General features: G+C 44.6%; 1 protein-coding gene across 1 annotated transcript in view; it reads right to left on the bottom strand.

Moving 5' to 3' along the window:
* Positions 1-12,951, bottom strand: part of MKRN2 (makorin ring finger protein 2) — a 382,638-nt gene that overhangs the window by 164,107 nt on the left and 205,580 nt on the right. The gene's annotated exons all lie outside the window — the stretch shown is intronic.

The raw sequence follows: 12,951 nt of genomic DNA, 5'->3' as shown, positions 1-12,951 counted from the left end.
CTCTTTCCACTCCAAATGACAAACCTTTTCCATTTTCCAGCATAGTTCCTTCTTGTTGAAGGTCTGCGTGCGGTTTCAAGAATAATGTCTTTAACTCTTTGGGAAAGTTCTGGATTAGCTGCTGCTATGTGATGTTCCATGCAGTCAGTTGCAGCGTTTTAGGTTTGGATGTATGATGCTGTAGTTGTTCTGAGTTAACATCAAAGGCATCAGGGTATTGGCCACATATTGTTCGAGACATGCTCTTCAGTAGTGGGTACCAGTGTTGTCTTGGCCAGTTTGGAGCTATCAGGATTATCCTTGGACGTTCTTCCTTGATTTTTAGTAGTACCTTGTGTATCAAAGGAAGAGGTGGGAATGCATATGCTGTTAGGCCTTTCCAGTTGAAGGAGAGTGAGTCCACTTTCCATGCTAGTGGGTGGAATGTCCTTGTGCAGAATTTTTGAGCTGGTGATTGAGAGGTGATGCGAATAGGTCTATCTGTGGCATTCCCCATTTCTTTGAGATGGTCTTGAAGATGTCCGGGTGCAGCTTCCATTCGTGGGCATCAAGTGGTTCTGCTTAATATGTCTGCTTGAGTATTGTCCTTCCCTCGTACATATTTGTCCTCTAACTGATTGTTCTAGCTGAGTGCCAGCGTCCACAGCTCCAAGGTCATTCTGCATAGGGGTATGAATGAGTGCCTCCCTGTTTGTTGATGTACCACATGACTGTGGTGTTGTCTGTCCTTATCATCAACTGGCCCTCTTTGAGGAATGGTTTGAACTTTTGGATTGCCAGTTTTACTGCCAGCATTTCTTTTAGATTGATGTGCAGGTGAAGTTGATCCTGTGTCCACAATCCTTGCACGCATTTGTCCAGCATGTGGGCCCCATCCTAGGTCTGAAGCGTCTGTTGTGATGGTCTGGCTTGGTTGACATCTGCGAAAGGGTAGGCCTGGGTTTGACTGGCATGCCTGAGCCCACCATAGGAACTCCTGTTTTAAGCATGGAATTAGTGGGATTTCTGTTTCTAGACTGTGTCTGTGTTGGGACCATAAATTCTTTAGGTACCACTGTAGTTTCCTCATATGTAGTCTGGCAAATGGGACCAAGATTATGCATGATGCCATGAAGCCCAAGGCCTGCAGAACTTTTCTTGCTGTTAACTTGTTCAGTTTTGTTAGTGCCAAGAAGTAAAGAGGAAGTTCTTTTGTTTTTCTGTAGTCAGGAATGCCATTTGTTGTACTGTGTCCAATTCCCGCCCACCAAGAATGTCCTTGTTTGGGATGGTATCAGCCTTGACTTTTGTAAATTGACTGTGTATCCCAGTCCTTGTAGCAAGTAAATGACCCTTTGTAAATCTGTTGTCAGCTTGCTTTTGTTGTCCCCTTGTAGCAGGCAGTCGTCCAGGTATGGGTAAATTTGAATTCCCTGTAGTCTGCAATGGGCGATTACTGATGCCAGGCATTTTGTGAATACTCTGGGCGCAGTAGATAAGCTTCAAAGGGCAATGCTGAGAATTGATAGTGCTCTGATCCTGCAAGAAATCTGAGGTATCTTCTGCAGATTGGTCGAATGGGGACGTGCAGGTATGCCTCCTTGAGATCTAGAGTTACCAGCCAAGACTCCTTGCCCAGCATGGGAAGAAGTTGCTGTAGGGTCAGCATTTTGAATTTTGGGACAATGATGTATGTATTTAAGGTGGACAGGTCGAGAATTGGTCTCCAACTTTTTCCTTTCTTGGAACTAGGAATAGTCTGGAATAGAACCCCTTTCCTTGTTCTGCTGTTGGCACTCTTTCCACAGCTCTCATGTTTGCTAACTCCATTATCTGGCGAGAGCCTCTGTTTTTGATTTGGAGGTAGATTTGGCATTCCTCTTTTGACTGGTAAAGTGTGGAAGTGAAACCGTAACCTTGATCTATGGTTTGTAAAATCCACTTGTCTTTTGTTATGTAGTGCCAGTTCTTTGAAAATAAGGTTAACTTTCCGCCTAGAGGAGCTGCTATTTGTTCCCTGGTAGGCGGATTTAGGATTAAGTCACTGTGGTTGTGCTGATGTAGTGGCAGTGGCTGTGTCTGTGCCTCTGTTGTTACCTTGCCACTGTCGTCCTCTGTAGGCACCTCCTCTGGATTGGTTTCTGCCTCTGGAACGTCTATTCCTGCCCCTTTGAAATTTTGTGGAGTCAGGAAAGGACCAATTTTTGGCAGGCCAGTTCCTGCTAAACCTTGGGGTTGAACCTGCAAGAAATCTTTAACAGTTTGAACAGATTTTGCCTTTTCTTCCATTTTCTTCATAACCTGCTGGGCAGGTGTACCAAACAAACTTGTCTTGTCCATAGGAGCATCTAGCAACTTAGCTTTAACATGATCCGGTAAAGCTTGTTCCTTTAGCCATGCATGCCTTCTTATCACTGTGCCTGTCATGGCTGATCTAAATGAAGCCTCCAGTGCATCATAGCCACATTTTAAGGAATGGTTGCTAACCTGTTGTATGTTATTTACCATCTGTAATACATATTTCTTATCAAGAGATTCATCAGTGGTTAGTTTTTTAGTTAACTGATCAAGCATAAACTCTTGGTATTGTATCATGTGAAACTGACAGTTTAAAGCTCTAGCTGAGAGAGTAGCTGAAGTGTAGACCTTTACCCCATCTGTCTAATGACCTTGCTTCCCTTTCAGAAGGAATAGGGTTTTAGCTGTGGTCGGCTACTGCCTTGGGACCCTGGGATACAGTTTCTGGGTCTGCAAGTGGGGCCTTGTAAAGGTGGTGATGAGTATCTGGCACCCTGTAAAATCTGTCTGGTTTGGCAGGGGCTGGGGGTAAAGAATCTGGAGTGGAGCAAACATCATTGAAAGCATCATCCACCACAGAGAGAACAGGAGGTATAGCTAAGGGCCTGTGCTGTGGGAGGTGCAGAAAGGTCCTAAGTCTTTTCTGGAGTCTGAAAAATCCTGTTGCTGCCATTGGAACTGTTCTCGCATGGCATGCAAGGTTTCCCCAAAGGAGAATTCTTCTGGTGGGGAAGCAGCTGGAATGGATTCTTCAGCATCAGAATCTTCAAAATTGGAGAAGGAGCCTCTGGCTGGTCAGTTATGTCTGATTCATCAGCAGAATCATCAGAAGACACTGGCTCAGGGGCTCTGCCCTAGGTCTCTTCTCTGGGGGCTGAGAGGCCCTGTCTGGGTGAAATTGAGATCCTCTAATTAAAGAAATTAAATCTTCTGCCAAAGAAAGCATTTGAGAACTAGAAGAGGGCCTGGATGAGGGGGTTTAACAGGCACTGATTTAGTAGTCTTGGCTGCTTTAGCCCTGGCGAAGGCCTTAATGGACATGGCTGCTGGAGGCCTAGCAGCACCACGTGCTGGGGTAGAGACATCCAAGGGATGGTGTCTGATAAGTCAACCACCGTAGTGGGTAAAATTTCTGAGGTCGATTCAAGAGTTGTAGCAGGGGCCTCAGTTGTAAGAATAGGTTCAGCTGTACTTTGATCAGTTTTCTCGGTTTCGCCTAAACCGAGACACTGCTGTTTGCTTTACCGTGGTTTCGGCGAAACCGCGGACCCGAAAGTGTCGGTCTTTATCTTTGCGTTTTTGGTAGATTGGGTAGTCGGAGGATCCGACGGCATAATGTACGCAAAATCAGTACCGAAAAACTGTTCTGCAAACTCCGACCGACGCCTAAGCCGTTCGTCGGGTTGAAAGAGGCACAGGCGAACAGGCTGCTACGTCGTGGGCTGGGCCTAAACAAGGCAGACAGTAAGAGTGGAAATCTTTATGAGGTATTTGTTTCCCACAGGTTAAACAATTGTTAACTTTTCTGACATCGGCTGAGGCAAGAAAGAGTCCCCAACGGGTACTTAGCTTTAGAAGTCTTCAAGCAGTATTCGCAGAAGTAATCTCTGGATCCGACCGACCGGCACTTGCGAACAGCTTCTGCTTGGCGCCACGCGCAAGAAAGACTGGGGAAAATGGCGTCGGCTGATGCTTTTATACCCGAAGACCAACAGAGATGACGTCGGGTGGAGTGCGACATCAGCCGAAGCCGGACCCGGACTTTGGAATCCGGCCGACTGCAGGGCTGCCTGACGACAGGACAACCCACTTGTTATGACTGCAGATGCATCCATGAAGGACATGTGGGGATACCCTGATGGGTAACCTGGGGTTTCAGTATCGGACGACTCTCTCTATGGAGAGGCTAGCTGAGACTCCAGATGCAGAGATGAGACAGATGTACACAGAGGATCCGAGTGAGTTTGCACCCTCTGAGTCAAGGGTGCAGACAGGGCTTTCTCCACAGCAACAAAGGCAGACTGCCCCAGGGAGGGATAAGATCCAGGATCTGAGACAGGACATCACTGATCTACAATCCTACCCTGCTCTGAAGACAGTCCATCTGAGGCTGAAGTTGGAGCCAAAATGACCATTACCGAAGCACCGAGGTGTAGCAATGGCTCCAAAAACCCGGAATCAGATCTGAGAGCTCTCCTAATCTGACTGAACCAAAGAGCACAGAGCAAGCCTTGGATCCAAAGCTGATGGGGCAAGGGCGACTTGGATCCAAGGGCTCCAAGACCTTGAAGGGAGGCAGAGGAGGAACTAATAAAGGTGGTGTAGTGGACGGAAGTATTTCCTGATCCAATGGGGTAGGAGCTGAGAGAATAAATGGCTGTGACGGCATCAAGAGGATCCTTCTCAGTAATCTCTCCACATCCTCTTCCATAACACTTCTGGAAGAGCAAGTGGATATCCCTGAAGGAGAGTTGGGTCTCTCTAAAAAGGGAGATGGGACCCTAGACGGAAATGGGTCCAGTGAGGGTGAGTATTTGGTCCTTGGTAAAATTTCAACATCCAAAATTCCTTTAGTTGGATCCAAGGGGGGGGGGTCTGATCTGATGTATCTTTCAATTTTGCAATGTTTGGATCTGAAGAAACCGTCTGATCCGAAGACTGCTTCTTACTATGCTTCTGATACGAAGAAGCTGTACGATCCAAAGTTTCTGATCTTTTTTTTCTTGGATCTGAGGAAAATGGTGGATCCAGAAAAGATCTTTTAAATGATTTCTCTGAGGCCTTAGAAGAGGCTGTTGAGGTGATCGGAGATGTTTGAGCTATTTTATTGGCTTTTGAGAAAGTACAGTTGTGTACACTCACCATAAATGTAGCTGTTTGAGTGTATTCACTGTTGCAGTCATTACATTTGGGTAATCTGCTGGCAGGTTGCCCTCAGTCGGCCTGACTTCCAAAGTCTTGGGTCCTGCGTCGGTTGCCGTCTTCTCTTCCATGACATCAGGGGTATAAAACATGCAGCCGACACCATTTTCTTTAGTTTTTCTTGCCCCCGATGTCAGGTGCCCCCAAAAAGGTAGCAATATTATATATATATATATATATATATATATATATATATATATATATATATATACACACACACACACATGCATCAATATAAACTTTACCTTCATCTACAAGCAAATACACCACATAGGTTGAAGATAGAGAAGGAAAGATAAACTGTAGAATGACAGGTGAATGGCAGTCATTGCATTTGGGTAGAATCCCAAAGCTATGGTTGGGAGGCTGGAGCTAAACAGCATTAGGTGCAGCTACAAGGCCCTGCAGCATTGCAGTGGCAAAGCCTGCCCTGGACTTAGAGTAGAGAGGCAAATGGTAATGCTTTGTAAAGGTGTGAACAGAACTCAAGTAGCAGCCTCTAGAATGTCTTTGGTTGGTACCCCTCTGAGAAAGGCTGCCGAAGTAGCTGCAGCTCTGGTGGAATGAGACTTAATGCCCTTGGGCACAAGTTTACCATGGTGTGAGTAGCAGAAACGGATGCAGTGGCTTATCCACTTTGAAACTGTCCGCTTTGAGATAGCCTTTCCTTCTGATCCTGCAGCGTATGACACTAGTAATTGCTCAGTTTTTCTTAGAGCATTTGTCCTGCTCAAGTAGAACCTTAGCTGTCTGTGTACGTCCAAGGAATGCAGAAATCTCTCCCCTTTGTTCTGCAGATTTGGATAAAATGTTGGCAGATGAATTGTTTGGTTAAGAGCCACACTGGAAACCACCTTAGGGATAAAAGTAGGATTTGTCCTCGGAGACACCATGTCTGGGTAAAATATGATAAAAGGCTCTACAGCCATGAGGGCCTGTAGCTCTGAAACCCTTTGTGCTGATGTAATTGCTAGTAGCATAACTGTCTTCCATGATAAGAATGTTACATCAGCGGTAGCAGCTGGTTAAAATGGAGGCAGGGTGAGCTTTTCCAACACATAATTGAGGTCCCATGCAGGTAATGGTGATCTTCTAGGAGGCCTTAGGTTTTTGGCTCCTCTAAGAAACTGCTTTAGTAAGGGATGCGAAAAGATTGGTGGCTCTGTACTGTAATGAGCCGAAATGGCAGAGGCATGGATTTTGATTGATGAGAAAGATAGGCCTTTGTCAAGCATCTTAGTTAAGTATTGTAATATCTGAGGAATATGTGGTTCTGCTGTATCAGTTCCTTGTGCTTGATTCCAAGCACAAAATTTCTTCCATTTGTCAGCATAAGATTTTCTAGTACTAGGCCTTCTATTTTCCAAAATGACATCCATCACAACTTTACTGAGAGGTGTCGTTGGTATGATTACATGATTAGCCATGCTGCCAGGTTTAGAGTCTGTAGTTGATTGTGCAGGATCCGATTGTTTTGCTGGAACAGTAGTTGTGGTCTTTGAGGCAAGGTCCAAGCTGGGTATTGAGAAAAGTTCCTTAGGATTGGGTACCAGTATTGGCGGGGCCAGTCCGGGGCAATTAATATCATCTTTGGCTTCTCTTGCCTGACTTTTAGGAGGACCTTGGGTAGAACAGGCAGAGGAGGAAAGGCGTAAACTGACAGGTCTTTCCAACTGAAAGACAGGGCGTCCACTTTCCATGCTTGTCTGTGATAAGTCCCTGTGCAGAATCTTTTCAGTTGATAATTTTGAGGAGAGGCAAATAGATCTATGACAAACCAAGTACATGCACAAACACTGTACCACAAAAAAAGGATCACCACACTCCTTCACTCCTCAAAAACCGTCCATGTAGATAACCAAAGCACTGATAGGAAAATGTACTCTTTATTAATAAAAACTTTAAGCTTCCCACGAGCTTTTCGTCAGTTTGAAATTTCACCAACTTCCTCAGAAACTGAAAACGGAAAACAGTATCACCTGACCACCACTCGTTTAAATACCCTAAGGTATCATTTAAACAATTAAAAACAAATTAGTGTTATTTAATATTATTTAAAATTGTTTAAAATTATATGAAGACATCTGAACAAGCGTATAAAACCACATTAAAGGACATTATATAAAATCTTGTTAAATGAACACATCAGTCATAGTAAATATGTGTTCATATTTCATAAAATTAATTAAAGTATGACAAATATATTGAAATAACAAAATAAGTGAAAATGTGAATGAATGAATGAATAAATAAATGAATAAATGAAAACCAGCAATGCACATGCCTTGAACAATCTTAATCAATTCTAATGCTGTCCTGCAATAATGTGAAAGTTGGTGAAATTTCAAACTGATGAAAAGCTCGTGGGAAGCTTAAAGTTTTTATTAATAGAGTGCATTTTCCTATCCAGTACTTTGGTTATCTACTTGGATGGTTTTTGAGGAGCAAATAGATCTATGTCTGGGCTCCCCCATTTCTCTGTTATCATGCTGAATACTTGTGGATTTAGTTTCCACTCATGAGGATCCATAAGGTTTCTGCTTAAATCGCCTGCCAGAGTGTTCTGTTTTCCTGGCAAGAATTGCGCTTGAAGATTTATCTGGAAGGTCAAAGCTGTGTCCCACAGTGCCATGTCTAATCTGCAAAGGGGGTATGAGTGCGTGCCCCCTTGCTTGTTTATATACCACATGACTGTGGTGTTGTTCGTCTTTATCAGTAGTTGTCCAGGATGAAGCAAGTCCTTGAATGCTGTTAGGGCATGTTGAACAGCTAGCATCTCTTTCTGGTTGATATGTAGATGCATTTGATTTGGTGCCCATATGCCCTGAATGCAACTTCCTACCATGTGGGCCCCCAGGCATAATCTGATGCGTCTGTTGTTAAGGTTTAGCTGGCAGGGGGTATTGTGAATGGCAGTCCCTTGTTTTGGTGGCAGGCCTCTGACCACCAAAGGAACTCTATCTTTAGACAAGGTATGACAGGAATCATTGATTCTAGATACTGAGAATGTTGACACCATAGGCTTTTTAGATACCATTGTAGTTTCCTCATATGCAGTCTTTCACATGGAATTAGTAGAATGCAAGAGGCCATGAACCCCAGGGCTTGCAGTATTTTCCTTGCAGATAGCTGGGTCTTTGTGGCTACTATTTTGAAGTAGGCTGTAAAATGAACTTGTTTCTCTGGCATGAAGTAGACCATCTGGGAAGTTGCATTCAAGCTTGCTCCCAGGAATACACTTTGTTGGCAGGGTACAAGATGTGATTTATTTTCATATATGGTGTACCCCAGAGAAATTAGCAATTTCTTTACAAATGCCAGATGATTTAATAGTATGTCCTGGCTTTCTGCCTGAATTAGAGAATCATCCAGGTAAGGGTATATTTGAATATTTCTTTGCCTGCAAAATGCAATGACTGGAGCTAGGCACTTTGTGAATACCCTGGATGCAGTAGATAAGCCAAAGGGCAGTGCAGAGAACTGATAGTGCATGTAGCCTGCTCTGAAGCGTAGGTATCTTCGGCAAGATTCCCTTATTGGGATGTGCAGGTAGGCTTCCTTTAAATCCAGTGTTGCCAACCAGGCATTTTTCCTAGCATGGGAAGCAGCTGATGAAGACTTAGCATCTTGAATTTTGGGATTACCAAAAAGGTGTTTAGGATAGACAGGTCCAGGATAGGATGCCAGAAATTTTCTGGGTACCATCAAAGTCTTGAGTAGAAACATTGCCCCCATTCTTCTGGGACAAGCTGAATAGCCCTGATGTTTAGAAGAGAGAGAACTTGCTTTTGAGCCTCTGCCCACTGATTTGGGGGTAGGTCTGGCCAACCGTTTGGGGTTGGTAAGGAGTGGAAGTAGAATCTGTATCCTTGGGAAACTATATTTAAAACCCATTTGTCCTGGGTAATGAGTTCATGCAAGGTGATCTTTCCACCTAAAGGAACAGTCAGTTGAGCAGGGTTTGGAAGGTTTAAAGTTAAGTCATTGAGGCAGTTTATCATAGGGGGGAGCCTTACTAATCCCTGCTTTGGAAGTGGGAGCCCCCCACTGCTTAGGCCTGTCAGTACCTTGGGACTGAAGCCTGGGTGTTCTGCTGGTTCTGGGTTTGGACTGAGAAGGCCTGGAAGAGGCAGGAAAGGATCAATTCTTAGAGGGCCAATGCCTACTAAATCTGGGAGGCTGTACTTGCAGGAAATCTTTTAACAGTTTGCATAGATTTAGTTTTTTCCTCCATCTTTTTAAGTACTACTTCTACTTTGTTGCCAAACAGGCGGTCTTGGTTTAAGGGAGCATCCAGTAATTTAGCTTTAACATGATCTGGCAAAGATTGCTCCTTAAGCCAAGCATGCCTTCTAAGTACAGACACAGTGACAGCAGCCCTGCAAGATGTCTCTAATGAATCAAAACCACATTGCAAAGTATGTTTTCCAACTTGTTCAGCAGAATGCATTAAATCTTGTAATTCTTTATTTTCAGCACAGTCAGGAATCAACATCATTTTCTGTTTAAGCAATCCAATAATATGCTGCTGATACTTTAAACATATAAAACTGGCAGTTTAAGGCCTTAATAGCCAAAATTGCAGAAGTGTATACCTTCTTACCCCATCTATCCAGCACCCTGGAATCTCTATCAGAGGGGATAGGGTTTTTGGCAGTAGTAGCCTTAATGCCCTTGGATCCTACTGTGAAATGGTCTCAGGATCCACAGTAGGATTTTTAAAGTGGAACTTGTGAGAGTCAGGTACCCTGTAATACCCATCAGGCTTTCTTGGAGCAGGAGGTAAAGTGTCAGGGGCCAGGCTAGATTCTGAGAAGGCCTCATCTACAATGTCCAGTGCAGGAGGGATAGCTAACGGCCTGTGTTGAGGCAGGAGTAAGAATTCCCTAAACCTCTTTTTGGAGTCAGAGTAATCCTGGCTTTCCCAGTGGAAATGCTCCCTAAGAGTATGCAAGGTTTCACCAAAAGAGAAATCCCCTGGAGAGGAAACAGAGGGAATGGAGTCCTCTGCATCAGAATCCTCATAGGCAGATAAGGGCAAATCCTGGTCATCAGAGAAAACAGAAGTTTCAGAATCCTGATCAGAATAATCGGAAGGAAAATCAGTCCTAGGTCTCTTAGAGGGAGAAGGGTGGCTTCCCCTGTTTAGAGTAATAAGGTCTTCAGCCATTCTTATCACTTGTTTTTTAGGCATAGGGGCCTGACCATGCAGGTCTGGGCATCGGTCTTCTGGGCATGGATCGAGTTTTAGGCCTTTAAGAACTAGATGGTGTTGATTTAATATGCAAGTCAGTAGGCCTGAATACACCCTCAGAAGCCGGTGCCTGCACAATGGCTCTGGACCCATCCAAGGTAGAGACATCCGCAGGTTCCACAGTCGAAGAAGCATCTCGTGGCATACCGGACTCTGAATGGGTCTCAGTAGAGGCTTGTGAATCTCAAGTAGCAGGTATCAGGGGCTGCGAAAGCTCCTCACTGAGTACCAGTGAACTGGCGACTAGCTTAGGAGAAGCATCACTGGCAACTTTGGACCTATGTGGTCTCTCTATCTTTGCGTTTTTTTGGAATGTCAGTAGTCGGGTGGCTTACCAAAGTCATTTCTGGATAATTGAACAGAGTACCAAAATATTTAGATGCGAAAATGAACCGATGACGAATAGTATGAAGTTTGAATAAGGCACAAAACCAACAACGAGGTACGTTGTGGTCTGGGCCTAAGCAATGAATGCAGTATGAATGAAAATCTTTATGAGGTATTTGCTTTCCACAAGAGATGCAATTGTTAACTTTTACTGACATCGGTTTAGAGCAAGAAAAAGGATCCCCAATGGGGTACTTAGCGTAGTTGAAGACTTCGGATCTGAAACTTGAAAATGAAAATTTCAGGAGTCGGCTGACTGGCACTTGCGAACTGCTTCAGGCACTGCATGGCAAGAAAGACTGATGTAATGGCACCGGCTGCATGCTTTATACCCGACTACCTGACGCCATGGAAGATGAGACAGCAACTGACGCAGGACCCAAGACTTTGATAATCATGCCGACTGAGGGCTACCTGCAAGCAGATAACCCAAATGTGATGACTGCAACAGTGAACCACAAAGAACATCAGTAGGGAGAGTACCAGAGCTTTTAGGCATGGTTTTGGGTGGATGATTGGGTTCCCTGGTCAATCAGCCCTTGGAGGATAGACCTGGCAAACCTGCCCTAGCTCTAGAGACTAGGTCCAGTTTGTAATGTCTGGTAAAGGTGTGGACAGAAGTCCAAGTGACAGATTCCGGGATGGAAGCATAGTCAATTCTTTTGAAAAAGGCAGCTGAGGAAGCAGCTGCCCTTGTAGAGGTGAGGTTTGACTTGTCCGTGTAGGGATTTTCCATGGAACGAGTACCATAGGGTAATGGATTTTGAAATCCATGAGGAAATGGTTTGCTTGGAGACTGCCTTCCCTAGAGCTCTGGGGTGGAAGGAGACAAAAGGTTGATCTGATTTTCTGATGGGTTTGGGTTTTGTCTAAGTAGTATCTTAATTGTCTGTGGACAGCCAAGGAATGGAGAGTCCTTTCTGAGGAATTTTGTGGTTGAGGGTAGAAAACTGGTAGATTGATGGTCTGGTTTAGTGAAAGTTCATTAACCACCTTTGGCATGAAGGAAGGGCTGGTCCTTAGGGTAACTTTGTCACTGTGGAAAATAGGGTAGGGAGAGGTAACCATGAGGGCTTGGATCTCAGATACCCTCCTGGCGGATGTAAGGGCCACTAGTAGAACCGTTTTCAGTGTGCATAGTTTTAGGGATACTGAATGAGCTGGTTCAAAGGGTGGCAATGTACGTTTTTCTAGTACAAAGTTCAGATCCCAAGGGGGAGGGATAGGTTTCCTGGGAGGCCTGATGTGAAGCACTCTCTTGAGGAAAAGTTTGACCTCCAGTCTGCAAGCTAGAGGAGGGAAGATTGGGAGACAGGCAGAGATAGCAGATAAATGCACTTTGACAGATGAGTATGTTAGTCCTGAGTGCAGTAGCTCACACAAATAGGAAAGAACCATAGGTATAGAGGTAGTTAGAGGGTCCAGGTTTTTTTGTTGACACAAGTAGGAGAATCTGTTCCATTTGGATACATAGTTTCTCCTGGTACTAGGTTTTCTGGCCTCCTGCAGAACATTGAGTACATCCTCTGAGTATAGGTGTCTGTAGGGGATCAAAACCCTATCACCCATAAGGTTAATTTCAGATTGTCCACCTCCAGGTGTAGTAAGGATCCCCTGTCCTGTGTGAGTAGGTCTATTATGTGGGGTAACCTGTGGTGATTGCCCTTGGCTAGTAGGTGTAAGAGGAGAAACCAATGCTGTCTTGGCCAAAAGGGGGTCACTAGTAGGATTTTTGGGTTGTTCCTCTGAATTTTCAGAAGGACTTTCTGAATTAAGGTGAATGGGGGTAAGGCATAGAGGTACATTCTCCCCAATAGAAGGAGAAGGCATCCACTTTCCACACTTGTGGATGCAGATTCCTTGTGCAGAATATGGGCATCTGTCTGTACTGGGCGGAGGCAAAAAGATCTGCTTGTGGAATACCCCACCTGTGGATTATGTCTAGAAATACTTCCCTGTGAAGCATCCATTTGTGACTTGGAGCTAAAGTTCTGCTCAGGTATTCTGCCATGGCATTCTCTGTGGAAGAGATATAGACAGCTAGCAGATGAATGTGGAGAGATACTGCTAGGTTCCAGATCTGGATTGCTAGGCTGCACAGAGGGTAGGAC

This window comes from Protopterus annectens, chromosome 7.part0, assembly GCF_019279795.1.
Source record: "Protopterus annectens isolate FY-2018-M chromosome 7.part0, PAN1.0, whole genome shotgun sequence".
NCBI lineage: Eukaryota > Metazoa > Chordata > Ceratodontiformes > Protopteridae > Protopterus > Protopterus annectens.
This window is presented reverse-complemented; position numbering and strand designations above follow the sequence as displayed.